The sequence below is a fragment of the Dendrobates tinctorius genome, unplaced genomic scaffold (assembly GCF_039654945.1).
Source record: "Dendrobates tinctorius isolate UK_male_01 unplaced genomic scaffold, ASM3965494v1 ptg000060l, whole genome shotgun sequence".
NCBI classification, from domain to species: domain Eukaryota; kingdom Metazoa; phylum Chordata; class Amphibia; order Anura; family Dendrobatidae; genus Dendrobates; species Dendrobates tinctorius.
Genome location: NW_027361728.1, coordinates 92,284,846 through 92,297,902, shown reverse-complemented (window position 1 = coordinate 92,297,902; position 13,057 = coordinate 92,284,846).

Genomic DNA, 13,057 nt, shown 5'->3' with positions numbered 1-13,057 from the left:
CTGTCATGAAACCAGATTGTTTTCATCAGGTGCAAAGATAAGGGGCTCAGGGGGGTGTATTGCTCTGAATATGCCATTATACTACTTTCTACGCTATCTAGGTACGGACATATATGTAGTTTTCGGTTTCCTTGCAATATTATTGGCTTATAAAGTGAAATGATTTTATTGGTACTTGAGAACTTTGCATAATTAAGCAAAATATTATAAAAGAAGTGACTACAATAAACGGGTTGCCGATCTCTTTGGATCGTCCCATACAGAGACACGTCTCCGTTTGGTCATTTGAGTTGCTAGCAACACTCTGTGGAATAATTTGGAAATCACTGGCTCAATCATGAAGGGTTAATTTAACTCTCTCCCTATCATATAAAAAGAGAGAAAGATCTCATTTACATATATAAATACATCTGTGGTCAGTACACAGAGCTGGCACATGACCTATTCCTTCCAAAGACCATACTTAGGATCAGGAGGCACTCATTACCGGTGAAAGAAGGCTGATTCCATCAGCTAAAAAGGAAAGGGTTCTCTACAGTTAGAGCAGTCAGAATGTAGAATACCCTACCACAATATGTAGTAATGGCAAACCCTATAATAGCATTTAAATAAGGCTGGATTATTTTCTCGATACACATAACATTATAGGTTATAGTTAACTTAGTGACAAAATGTACAATTGGTGGAGAAACATTGAGATTGTGGACGTAGGTATTTTTTCAACCTATGTAACTATGTGTTTGTCATTCATTTTCTAAGTCTTCATAGAAGCAGAAGAGCACAATTGACAGCTGAGGTGGATCCATGCTTTTGAAGGATCCCATTGACGTCCCTCAATGTGTCCGCCATTTTATATGGCATAGCATGCTACTATGGCGCTTCCAATGCATATGTGAATTCATACTGCGTTATTAATAGTTCCTTTCCTACCACTGTCTAATAGATTCTTAGGTTTTCATACATGTAATGCTTTTCTCAGGCCCTGTTATATAAAAACTATATTCAGTAATATATGGAAGTGGCACCTCTAACATATTAATTTTGACACTATTCCATTTAATTTGCCTATTAGAATTTTAGATCTATATCTTTCCATATAAACACAGCAACAGGATTTCCTTGGAAAACATAAAAAAATATTTCGCTACAATGTCAACCTGTTTAATAAGGGATGAAGGCGGTCTATCGCAAAAAAGAAATTCTGATCCAGCATACAATATATTCTATACATTGTGAAATAATTGGCATTTAAGAGTACTCAGGAGAAAGGATATTTCTATTGTGTGGGATTTTTTGCAGCCATCACGTACATTGCCTGCTGTACATAACATTTTAAAAATGGAAGATATCTTACAGATTGGAATGACATTCTTGTTCCACTGCATACAAACAACACCTACATAGCTATATAGGAAATGATCCACACAGCAGGATATTCTTTTCAATGTACCCCATAATCTTTACAATTAGCATTCAAATAATGGGCGATTTGTTCTCTAATCATAGGGCACACTCAGCACTCAATCTAATATATGGATAATTACCTCTTGCAATATGCTTTAGTTACATTTTATAATAACAATTTGAACTTATTGCAAAATGAATCCCATGGCACAATATAACATTTACTTAGAATGAATGGCTTTTATTTCGAGTTACGATGACACAGGTTTCTGTGCTTATGCACTAATTGGTAATTATGCTGTCGGTCAATTTGAAATGTGGTTCACAAATAGTCGCAGTGTTCATTTTATGTCCATTTGACAATATTTTTTTTTCCATGCGACTTTATCTAAATGAAAAATGGTAAGGTAATGCAATCATCTTTAGTTAAAAGTGATGGATGAATTGAAACGTTTTCGAATCAGGTCACTGGTACTCATGATTAGTGCATTGTTAATCAAGTTCCTGAGATTGCTATCAAAAGCTTTATCTCTGTTATTCAAGCTGGAGAGAGGATCATGAATATTAATGACATTCAGAGGGATCTCCAACACATAATATGGAGTACTTCAAATGAAAAGGCTAAATGAACTCAGACTGACTTTCTGTGCTCCTATGTACTCCAAATTAATCTTTCTACTGTCATTTTGTACTGTAAACCTGGCTATGAACAATCTGGTCCATGTCTCAATAAAGTAGCAAATTTTATTGCCTTAACTTAGCAAACATCACAAATACTATTAAGAAACATTTTTGCATTTGGGAGCAATTCGGAGAAAAAGTTGAAGTGAGAATCAGGAATTGATAAAACACAGAAAAAAGGAAAATTAACTTGCAGATTCCCTCTTATTAGACAAATTCAGAAAATTTAAAAATATGTTTTTTTGACAGCGCTATTATGAGCAAAACAAATGAGGGTGTAGACATAGTACTTCAACTGAGCACTGGGAAGATCCAAATGTCCCTATGTCACCAAAAGACACCAGTTTTATAAATGACACGTCTCATGTCTGTCCAAGATATATTACAGGTCAATTTTTGTGTGAATATAGAAGCTACTTGTCACGGAGTGACAAGTTCTCTGTGACGTGACCCGCAGGATGGCACTAAAATCAGGACAAACAAGGGGAACACCGGGGAAACAGTTACAATGGAGGGTCCCTGCAATAGGGAGCGGGGACATGGAGACCTCCTGCACTTCCCTGAGGCAGTGTCCCTGAACACTCCTAATGTTCTCTATACAGGCTCTTCATCTGTAGCCGAGCCGGATACCTTAATCCCTAACTCGTCCTGCACCTATCCCTTACTAGTGAACTGAATGGTGCAGATACTAATCCCACCCCTGTACTAATACACACAAGGAAAATACAACAAAACAGGGAAAACACACAACTTCGCTTTGCTCTGCTGAAATTGTTCCAAGCAACAGAGTACAACACCCGGATCCAGCTTCCACCTGAATAGCTGCTAATTCCAAGCTCTGGCTGAGCTGCAAGGAACTCCTCTCAATAGCTCCTTTCTCCACCAAGGTTGGTTGGGAATGAACAATATCACCAACAGTGATTGATAACACCTGATACTCCTTTATAGATAGGAGCCAGGGTAATCACACCTGCTTGGTAATTTAGATGTAATAACCCCAGCGGCCACCGGGGGCAAAACCAGAACTAAAGCAACTACAGTGTAATAACCCCAGCAGCCACCGGGGGCAAAACTAACCTTAAGCCAAAGGCTTAAAGGAAAAAAAAGGATATATGTGCTAAATCTGTCACAATCCAACATGGATCGTGACAGTACCCTCCCTCAATGAGGGGCCTCTGGACCCTCAAGACCTCTCCTCACCAGAAAACCACCTACAGTGGGGATGCCCAGGTCCAGAGTTGACCCCAGCAACTACCTGATTCTCGTGTTTATGACAAACGTGCGCAGCTGTTAGTGGCAATGTATGCTCCGGAGGCACCACAAATCTCCAAAGCACCAACCAGGGGAACGAGTTGTATATGGGCATATTAGGGGGTAACTCCAGCTGGTAAGTCTCCGGGCCGAGGATGGCCGATACCCTATATGGCCTGATCACCTGAGAACTCCAGACCCCTGCAACACACTTCCACTGGATGTTTTTGGTGGACACCCATACATACTCGTTCACACACAGGTCTGGACCTGAACGTTTATTGCCACACATTCATTTGCCACAAGACGGTGAAATCTTTATGGTACTGACAACAGAGGCATGCCCCTGTGTAACCACACTCACACTCCCGCAATTCACAGAGAGAAACACCACCCTCTGGCCCCTCCTACTACAATGCCTGCGCCTCTCAGGGTTGGCTAATGGCGAGGCTTGAGACTTCCCCCTACTCCCCGGCAGCACCTCTGCTGCCCCCACTGGAGAGGAAGGGGACGGTTGTAGAGAGACGGCAGAGACAGTAGCCCCCAGGCAGCAGCCATCTCACGACTTCCCACAGCTGACTACTTCCCTAGTCCGCCAATCTAAGACCGGGTTGTGTTTTTTCAACCAAGGGAGGCCAAAAACAATAGGTACTGGCATTCCCTCCAAGACGTAGCATGACAGGGACTCCTCATGATGTCCTATATGCAGCTGAATGTCTTCTACAACTTGAGTCAACCTCCCCTGGCTCAGTGGGACAGAGTTAATGGCCTGGATGCTTAGGGGTTTGCTCAGGGTCTTACACCTCAGGCCATGAGTCTGGACAAAACGAGCATCCACCAGATTGACTTCTGCTCCACTGTCTACAAGCACCGGTATGCCCTCAGGTACCCCGCCAACCACCACTTCTGCTGACATAGTACATTGAGAGGACAAAATGGAGGAAATATACTCTCCCAGGTCGTCTTCCTCCACACGACCAGGGGGATGCGGCTTCTTAGCTGCAACAGATAATTTGGCATGCGTTAGGCAAGCCTTTAGGACATGATCAGTATGCCCTGTTGTGAGTTCATTTTCCCCTTCATTACTGAGGCCCGAGGAACTCCCTCTTCTGGTAAAGAAAGGTAGTGAGCCTGATTATCAAACACCTGAGGCTGATGATGATGACTGGCTGAGTGGAGTTACTGACTGGATATAAGGCTGCCGACGCCCTTCTGCCCTGCGGGTGATTTCTCTGTGGGATCCTTGGAGACCAGTATGAATTCCTGCTCCTCTAAAGCTAAGTTTGCTGCTCGGCCTTTTGTATTGGTGCTTTGACTTTGTTTTGCTTTGTTTTTCTGGATTTCTGCCATTCCCTGCTGGGGTGTGCTGAATTCCTTTAGCTCTGTCTTCTGAAAATACCTGAGTGCTGATTTAGTTTTTGAAGCCTAGCTGTGTCAGGGCCTTTTTCATATTAGCTTGTTGGCTTTTGTCTTTGATAGGGTTTTGGCAGATTGCAGACAGCAGCCTTCCTGTCCTTTCCTACCTAGGTAGTTTTGGGCCCCGTCTTTGCTTAGTCTATCTTTCTGTCTGTGTTAGTGTTTTCATCTTGCTTCACCGTCATTATATGTTGGTGGCTGCCTATTGCTTTGGGGTCCGCTCTGGGGCAGTTTAGATTTCCCCTTTCTTTCTTTAGGCCTATGTAATTCTCCGGCTGTGATCGAGGGGTCTAGGGCATCGTAGGAACCCCCCACGGCTACTGCTAGTTGTGTTGATAGGTTCAGGGGTCTGCAATCTGATAGTTGCCAACTTCTCTGGTTTTCTGGACTTAGCTTGTATTTCTGCTTTTGCCTCCTACGGTGACTCATTCATAACAGAATCACCCGCCATACCGCAGATCCTAGGGTACTCAATAGCAGGAAAGAATTGTAAAAAAAAAAAAGTGTATATTTTTTCCTCTATATCTCTGAGGCCGTAGGGGGAATTTTTTTTTTCTCTCAATGGAGATAAAGCAATTGTCTGATCGTGTGGAGCAGCTCGCTGCGGAAGTGCGGGGAATTTCCTCCTACCTTGCTCATTCACATGCTGCTGAACCAAAGATTCCTACACCTGATGTATTTTTTGGGGATCGGTCTAAATTTTTGAATTTCAAAAATAAATGTAAATTATTTTTTGCCTTGAAGCCTAACTCGTCAGGGAGCTCCGCGCAGCAGGTTAAAATTGTCATCTCTTTGCTGCGTGGTGATCCCCAGGATTGGGCGTTTTCTTTGAAACCAGATGATCCTATTCTGACTAATGTGAACGCATTTTTTCAGGCCTTGGGGTTGTTGTATGACGAACCTAATGCCATTGATCAGGCTGAAAAGACCCTGCTGGCATTGAACCAGGGTCGTGATTCTGCAGAATTGTACTGTCAAAAATTCCGAAAGTGGGCAGTACTTACTACCTGGAATGATAATGCCTTGGCTGCTCTCTTTCGGAAGGGGTTGTCAGAAGCCGTAAAGGATACTATGGAGGGATTTCCTGTTCCCTCTCGTCTTGACGATTCTATGTCATTAGCCATTCAGGTTGATCGGTGTTTGCGCGAACGCAAAGCTGCACGAGAGGTGTTGCCACCTGTTGAACAAATGTCTGAACCTATGCAATGTGATAGAGTTTTTTCCAGAGAGCAGCGTCAGGAGTTCAGAAGGCGTAATAAGTTGTGTTTTTTCTGTGGAGATGCCTCGCATATTATTTCTGTCTGTCCTAAACGAGAGAAACGCTTTGCACACACGTTTTCTGTAGGGGGTGTTCTACCTAAGTTTCTTCTGGCTATTACTCTGATCTGCTCCCTGTCCACATTTTCCGCCAAGGCTTTTGTGGATTCGGGAGCAGCCCTAAACCTAATGGTCTTGGATTTTGCTAAACGTTGTGGATTTCAGATGACACCTCTGCAGACGCCTATCCCTTTGAGGGGGATTGATGCTACTCCTTTGGCTAAAAATAAACCTCAGTTTTGGACCCAGGTGGTAATGCGGGTCGCCCCAGACCATCAAGAAAATTGCAGATTTTTGGTGTTGCATAATCTGCATGATACTATTGTTCTGGGGTTTCCCTGGTTACAAATTCATAATCCAGTTTTGGATTGGAAATCTGTGTCTGTGGTGAGTTGGGGTTGTCGGTGTGCCTTTAGTGAGGCGCCGGTGTTTTCCACCTCTCCTCAGTCACATGATGTTCCTGATTATTTGGCGGACTTTTATGATGTATTTAGTGAGAATGAGTCTGCGTCTCTGCCTCCTCATAGGAGTTATGACTGTGCAGTTGAACTGAGCCCGGGGTGTAAATTTCCCAAGGGTCGGCTCTTCAATTTATCTGTACCCGAGCATGAGGCTATGCGATCCTATATTAAGGAGGCGTTGGAGAAGGGTCATATTAGACGATCCTCATCACCCTTAGGTGCCGGTTTTTTTTGTAGCTAAAAAGGATGGATCATTAAGACCTTGTATTGATTATCGTGCCCTCAACAAAATTACTGTTAAATATCAGTATCCATTACCCCTGATTTCTGATCTATTCTCCAGAGTTAAAGGTGCTTGCTGGTTTACCAAGCTTGACCTCAGGGGGGCGTATAATCTTATTCGCATTAAGCATGGGGATGAATGGAAGACGGCGTTTAATACTCCGGAGGGACATTTTGAGTACCTGGTGATGCCTTTTGGGCTCACTAATGCCCCTTCTGTCTTCCAGTGCTTCATGAACGATATTTTCCGAGATTTTGTCGATAAATTTTTGATTATCTATCTGGATGATATTTTGATCTTCTCCAAGGATTGGGATTCTCATGTGGAACATATTCGGACTGTGTTCCGGATCTTGAGGGAGAATTCCCTGTATGTTAAAGGATCTAAATGCCTTTTTGGAGTACAGAGGATTTCTTTTTGGGATTTATTTTGTCCCCGTCAACTATTGAAATGGACCCGGCCAAGGTACAGGCCATTTACGATTGGGTTCAGCCCATTTCTTTGAAGGCCCTCCAGAAGTTTTTGGGTTTTGCTCATTTTTATCGGAAATTTATAGCAAAATTTTCTAGTATTGTCAAGCCATTGACTAATTTGACTAAGAAGGGTGCTGATGTGTTAAATTGGTCTCCGGAGGCTGTTTCTTCCTTTCAGGAGTTGAAGCGAAGATTCACCTCCGCCCCGGTTTTGCGGCAACCTGATGTCTCACTTCCATTCCAGGTAGAGGTGGATGCTTCTGAGATTGGTGCAGGAGCTGTTTTGTCCCAAAAGGATCCTGTAACATCTAAAATGAATCCCTGTGCTTTCTTTTCCCGAAAGTTCTCTCCATCTGAACGTAACTATGATGTGGGGAATAGGGAACTGTTGGCCATGAAATGGGCATTTGAGGAGTGGAGACATTGGTTGGAGGGAGCTAAGCATCAAGTCGTGGTCCTCACTGACCACAAGAATTTGATTTACCTAGAGTCGGCTAAGCGCTTGAACCCTAGACAGGCTAGGTGGGCCTTGTTTTTTACACGTTTTGATTTTGTGGTTTCTTTTCTTCCTGGAACGAAGAATGTCAAGGCAGATGCCCTCTCTAGGAGCTTCTTTGCTGATTCTCCTGTGGTGACCAAGCCTGCTACCATCTTAGGCAAAGGGGTAGTTCTTTCTGCCATCTCGCCCGATTTGAGACGTGCTCTGGAAGAGTTCCAGGAGGACAAACCTGAGCGTTGTCCCAGTGGAAAGTTGTATGTTCCTGACCAGTGGAAGAAGAGAGTGATGTCTGAAGTTCATTGCTCTGCTTTGGCTGGTCATCCAGGTATCTTTGGTACTAGAGATCTGGTGAGTCGGTTTTTTTGGTGGCCCTCCTTGTCTCATGATGTCAGGAATTTTGTGCAGTCCTGTGGGACGTGCTCCCGGTCTAAATCGTGTTCTCGCTCTAGTGGGTTGTTGATGCCTTTGCCTGTCCCCAAGAGGCCATGAACCCATATTTCAGTGGATTTCATCTCTGATATGCCTGTCTCTCAAAGGATGACTGTTATTTGGGTGATTTGTGATAGGTTCTCTAAGATGGTTCATCTTGTACCACTCCCTAAGTTGCCGTCTTCCTCTGAGTTGGTGCCCCTGTTTTTACAACAGGTGGTTCGTTTGCACGGGATTCCTGAGAACATTGTGTCTGACAGAGGAGTCCAGTTTGTGTCTAGATTTTGGAGAACTTTCTGTTCCAGGCTGGGAATTCAGTTGTCCTTCTCCTCTGCTTTTCACCCTCAGACCAATGGGCAGACAGAGAGAACAAACCAGACCTTGGAGTCATATTTGAGATGTTTTATTTCTGCTGATCAGGATGATTGGGTTTCATTTTTGCCCTTGGCCGAATTTGCTTTAAATAATAGAGCTAGTTCTGCCTCTTTGATGTCACTTTTTTTTGTAACTTTGGGTTTCATCCTCAATTTTCTTCAGGGCAGGTGGAGCCCTCTGCCTGCCCAGGTGTTGACACTGTGGTGGAGAGAATGCACCAGATCTGGGACCAAGTGGTGGATAAGTTATCTCTCTCCCAGGAAAAGGCCCAGTGGTTTTCCAACCGACATAGGACCATTGGTCCCCAGTTTAAGGTTGGTGATATGGTGTGGTTATCATCAAAAAATATTGCTATGAAGGTGGCTTCTCCTAAGTTTAAGCCTAGATTTATTGGACCTTACAAGATTGTGGAGATTATTAATCCGGTCTCTTTTCGTTTGGCTCTTCCTGTCACATTTAAAATCCATAATGTGTTCCATAAATCTTTGTTGAAGAGGTTTGTTGAACCTGTTGTTCCGGGGGTGGCACCTCCAGACCCTGTATTGGTTGAAGGTAACATGGAATATGAGGTAGAGAAAGTACTGGATTCCCGTCTGGCTAGACGGAGACTCCAGTATTTGGTTAAGTGGAAGGGTTATGGTCAGGAGGATAATTCCTGGGTCCCTGCCTCTGATATTCATGCCAAAAGATTGGTGCATGCCTTTCATTGGGCTCACCCTGATCGCCCTGGTGGCGTAGTTGAGGTTTCGGTGACCCCTCCTCAAGGGGGAGGTACTGTTGTGAGTTCATTTTCCCCTTCATTACTGAGGCCCGAGGAACTCCCTCTTCTGGTAAAGAAAGGTAGTGAGTCTGATTATCAAACACCTGAGGCTGATGATGATGACTGGCTGAGTGGAGTTACTGACTGGATATAAGGCTGCCGACGCCCTTCTGCCCTGCGGGTGATTTCTCTGTGGGATCCTTGGAGACCAGTCTGAATTCCTGCTCCTCTAAAGCTAAGTTTGCTGCTCGGCCTTTTGTATTGGTGCTTTGACTTTGTTTTGCTTTGTTTTTCTGGATTTCTGCCATTCCCTGCTGGGGTGTGCTGAATTCCTTTAGCTCTGTCTTCTGAAAATACCTGAGTGCTGATTTAGTTTTTGAAGCCTAGCTGCTTCAGGGCCTTTTTCATATCAGCTTGTTGGCTTTTGTCTTTGATAGGGTTTTGGCAGATTGCAGACAGCAGCCTTCCTGTCCTTTCCTATCTAGGTAGTTTTGGGCCCCGTCTTTGCTCAGTCTATCTTTCTGTCTGTGTTAGTGTTTTCATCTTGCTTCACCGTCATTATATGTTGGGGGCTGCCTATTGCTTTGGGGTCTGCTCTGGGGCAGTTTAGATTTCCCCTTTCTTTCTTTAGGCCTATGTAATTCTCCGGCTGTGATCGAGGGGTCAAGGGCATCGTAGGAACCCCCCACGGCTACTGCTAGTTGTGTTGATAGGTTCAGGGGTCTGCAATCTGATAGTTGCCAACTTCTCTGGTTTTCTGGACTTAGCTTGTATTTCTGCTTTTGCCTCCTACGGTGACTCATTCATAACACTGCCCACAGTGAAAACATGCCCCCACCACTCCACGAGCCGTAGGCAACACTGTACGAAAACTAGTTCCTCCTACTTGCATGGGTTCGTCTGGAGGTTTGGCACGCACTGGGCAGGCTCTTATGAAATGGTCAGGCTTCCCACAGTAAAAACACACCACAGTGACCCGCAGGCAACCCCTTTTGAGCACCAGCCGTCAAAATGCAAAAACACGGAGGGCACCGTCAAAAATTATGAAACTCATTAAATGGGATCCGACCACAGTATGTCTTGAAAACAACATACATGACAAATTTAGAGGCAAAAGAAGACATACATATCAAGAAGGGATCACCATGAAAGATATATAATTTTTATTTCAGAGGCAATACAAAACACCAAAAAGAAAAAGAATAAAGATATAAAACCATTTAAAAAATACAGAGGTTTTTGAACCTATACCTGTATTAATGAGAACAGCAAATACCTATAATAAATCCACTAGATATACATAAATCTCACAAGCAGTATGTCTACAAAGATCATATGGAAAATGCATAATAGCTTTATAATACAAAATTAGATAAATTCCCGATTATGAAAAATACCACAATCTATGTAGAAAAGCCCTGATAGTATCCTGCAGCAGAATGGTACATAAAAAGAGCACAATAGAGATCACACCTGAGGGATAAGTATATATAAGGGTTATTGACACCAAATATTAGTCACAAAAGAATAAAGGCTGGGGCACCAGCCCAAATTTCTATATGAAGGTAAAAAATGTGTACAAAGTGCAAAGGAAAAAGAGATGCAATGATATTAATAGTCAAAAACCAAGCTCCCTTCCCTTATATACTTTACCACCTCGAGCGCCCAGCTAGAGCAGAAAATGTTTCAAAAAATAGAGACTGCCATTTGCCATTAAGGCCAAGATCAATGTGGAGGGTAAGAAAGCCGTTCCCATTACCCGATGCGTATCGTCACAATTGTGACTTCATCAGGGGTAGGAGGAAAGTACTTTTATGGTGGTCCCCTTATGATATTATATTTATATATTTTTTAAAATTGATTTTAGTGGGGGGCGTGGCTATGTAGCTGAGGAGGACAGACGCATGCTGCAAGAGCTCCTGACCATCCTACCTCTATCCTGCATTTACCGCCTGTCTACCGTGACATACCTGGCAGCACTTGGTGTCCCTGGGTACCGGGACCCCCCTGGAATGCCGCAGGAGGGTGCAGGATGCTCCGGTGAGCTTGAGACCTGGAAAACCGGTGTGGACGGCGGGGCCCACACAAGGCAGTGGCCATCTTGGATGCGCGCTCTATGAGAGGGAGTGGCGGCATCCAGCTTCCAGCGCTGCAGCATCACCAGGCTGTGACCGGTATCCTGTGGAATCAGGGGGATATGCGGTGAGTGCCCTGAAAAATGGGCTGTGCATTACTCCCCCTCTTACTAATAGACTCGCTGGCCTGTTGGTGACATTACTGTGGAAGAAATTGCTCTCCCTCCCACCGCTGCTGTCTCTGAGGGTGGATCTCTCCCCCCTCCCCCCTCGCCATAAGAAGCCTCTGTGATATGGTGTTTCCATCTGCACAGATTCTGCTCCCTGGCAGCAATTAGTAAACCTGGTTCCTGCTGTGTATATAATTGCAGTGGAAGGAATCCTGGACTACATATTTCTAGTTGCCCTGGTGTATCTCACTGCTCTTAACCATGAATTGATCTAAAGGATTGACGGCAGCAGGAAAACTAAAGGAATTTGTCAGACCCGACCCTTCTGAGAGTGCACGTTCTCTAAGAAATAACTATTCACAACCTCAGCGTAAAAATCGTCCCTCAGGGGGTGGAGAGGAGATTAAGCAGGAAGAAGTGACTCTTAAACAGGCATCTGAACAGTTGATGCAGGCTATCTCCCTCACTAGGACATCCCTGATGGAGAAAACAGAGGATGTCTACACTGAGGTGGGGAGACTCCGTCAAGATATGCAGGCCATGAGGGGACACATCACAGAGGTGGAGACAAGAGTGTCCCAGGTGGAGGACACCATTACGCCTATGGAGGCCAAGTTAACCAAGGTAGTGGGCTCTATGAACGCCTGGAAGCAGAAGGCAGGCGACCTAGAGAACAGAATGTGTTGGAATAACATCAGCGTCATCGTTCTGCCAGAATGCTCAGAAGGTCAGCACCCTGAGCAGTTCCTGGAGGGCTGGCTTAAGGTCTCTCTGGGAGATGAATTCTCCTCAGTGTTCACTGTTGAGAGGGCCCACAGAGTTCCCACAAAGCTACTGCCTCTGGGAGGCCCACCTAGACCCTTCCTAGCATGTCTCCTCAACTGTAAAGACAGAGACACCATTCTACGCTTTGCAAGACAAAAGAGTCCCATCAAGTTCAACAACGTTGTGATCTCAATCTTCCCGGATTTCTCCATGGAACTCCAGAAGCAACGCACACAATTCATCAACATCAAGAAGTGGCTCAGGGCAAGGAACATTGTATACTCAATGATTTATGCGGCTCGACTTCGGATTGTCCACGGGGGTTCCTCCGTGTTTTTCACAGATCCAATGGAGGCTACCGAGTGGCTGCGGTCCCATAGAGGATCTCCTGCAAAGGAATCCTAATGCGCCTAATTTCGTCTGGATCCTTTAACTACAGGCTTAATTGGAGCTCTCCTGGTGAGCACCCAGATATCAGCAGTACCGGACACTGCGTTCAGTGATGGTATCCCCTTGTTTACTTTTCAATAGGGGCACGGGATCTTGCTCCTATACCGTTAGATTTATGTTCTGCTTTCTTTTTTTCAAAAGCTTTAGTTTTAGCTTTAATTGTTACTTAGGTAAAAGTTGCAGCCATTGGAAGTCCTGTTATCTATGTGATGTCCCTGAATTCTGCTCAGGCATCGATGTGTTCTGAA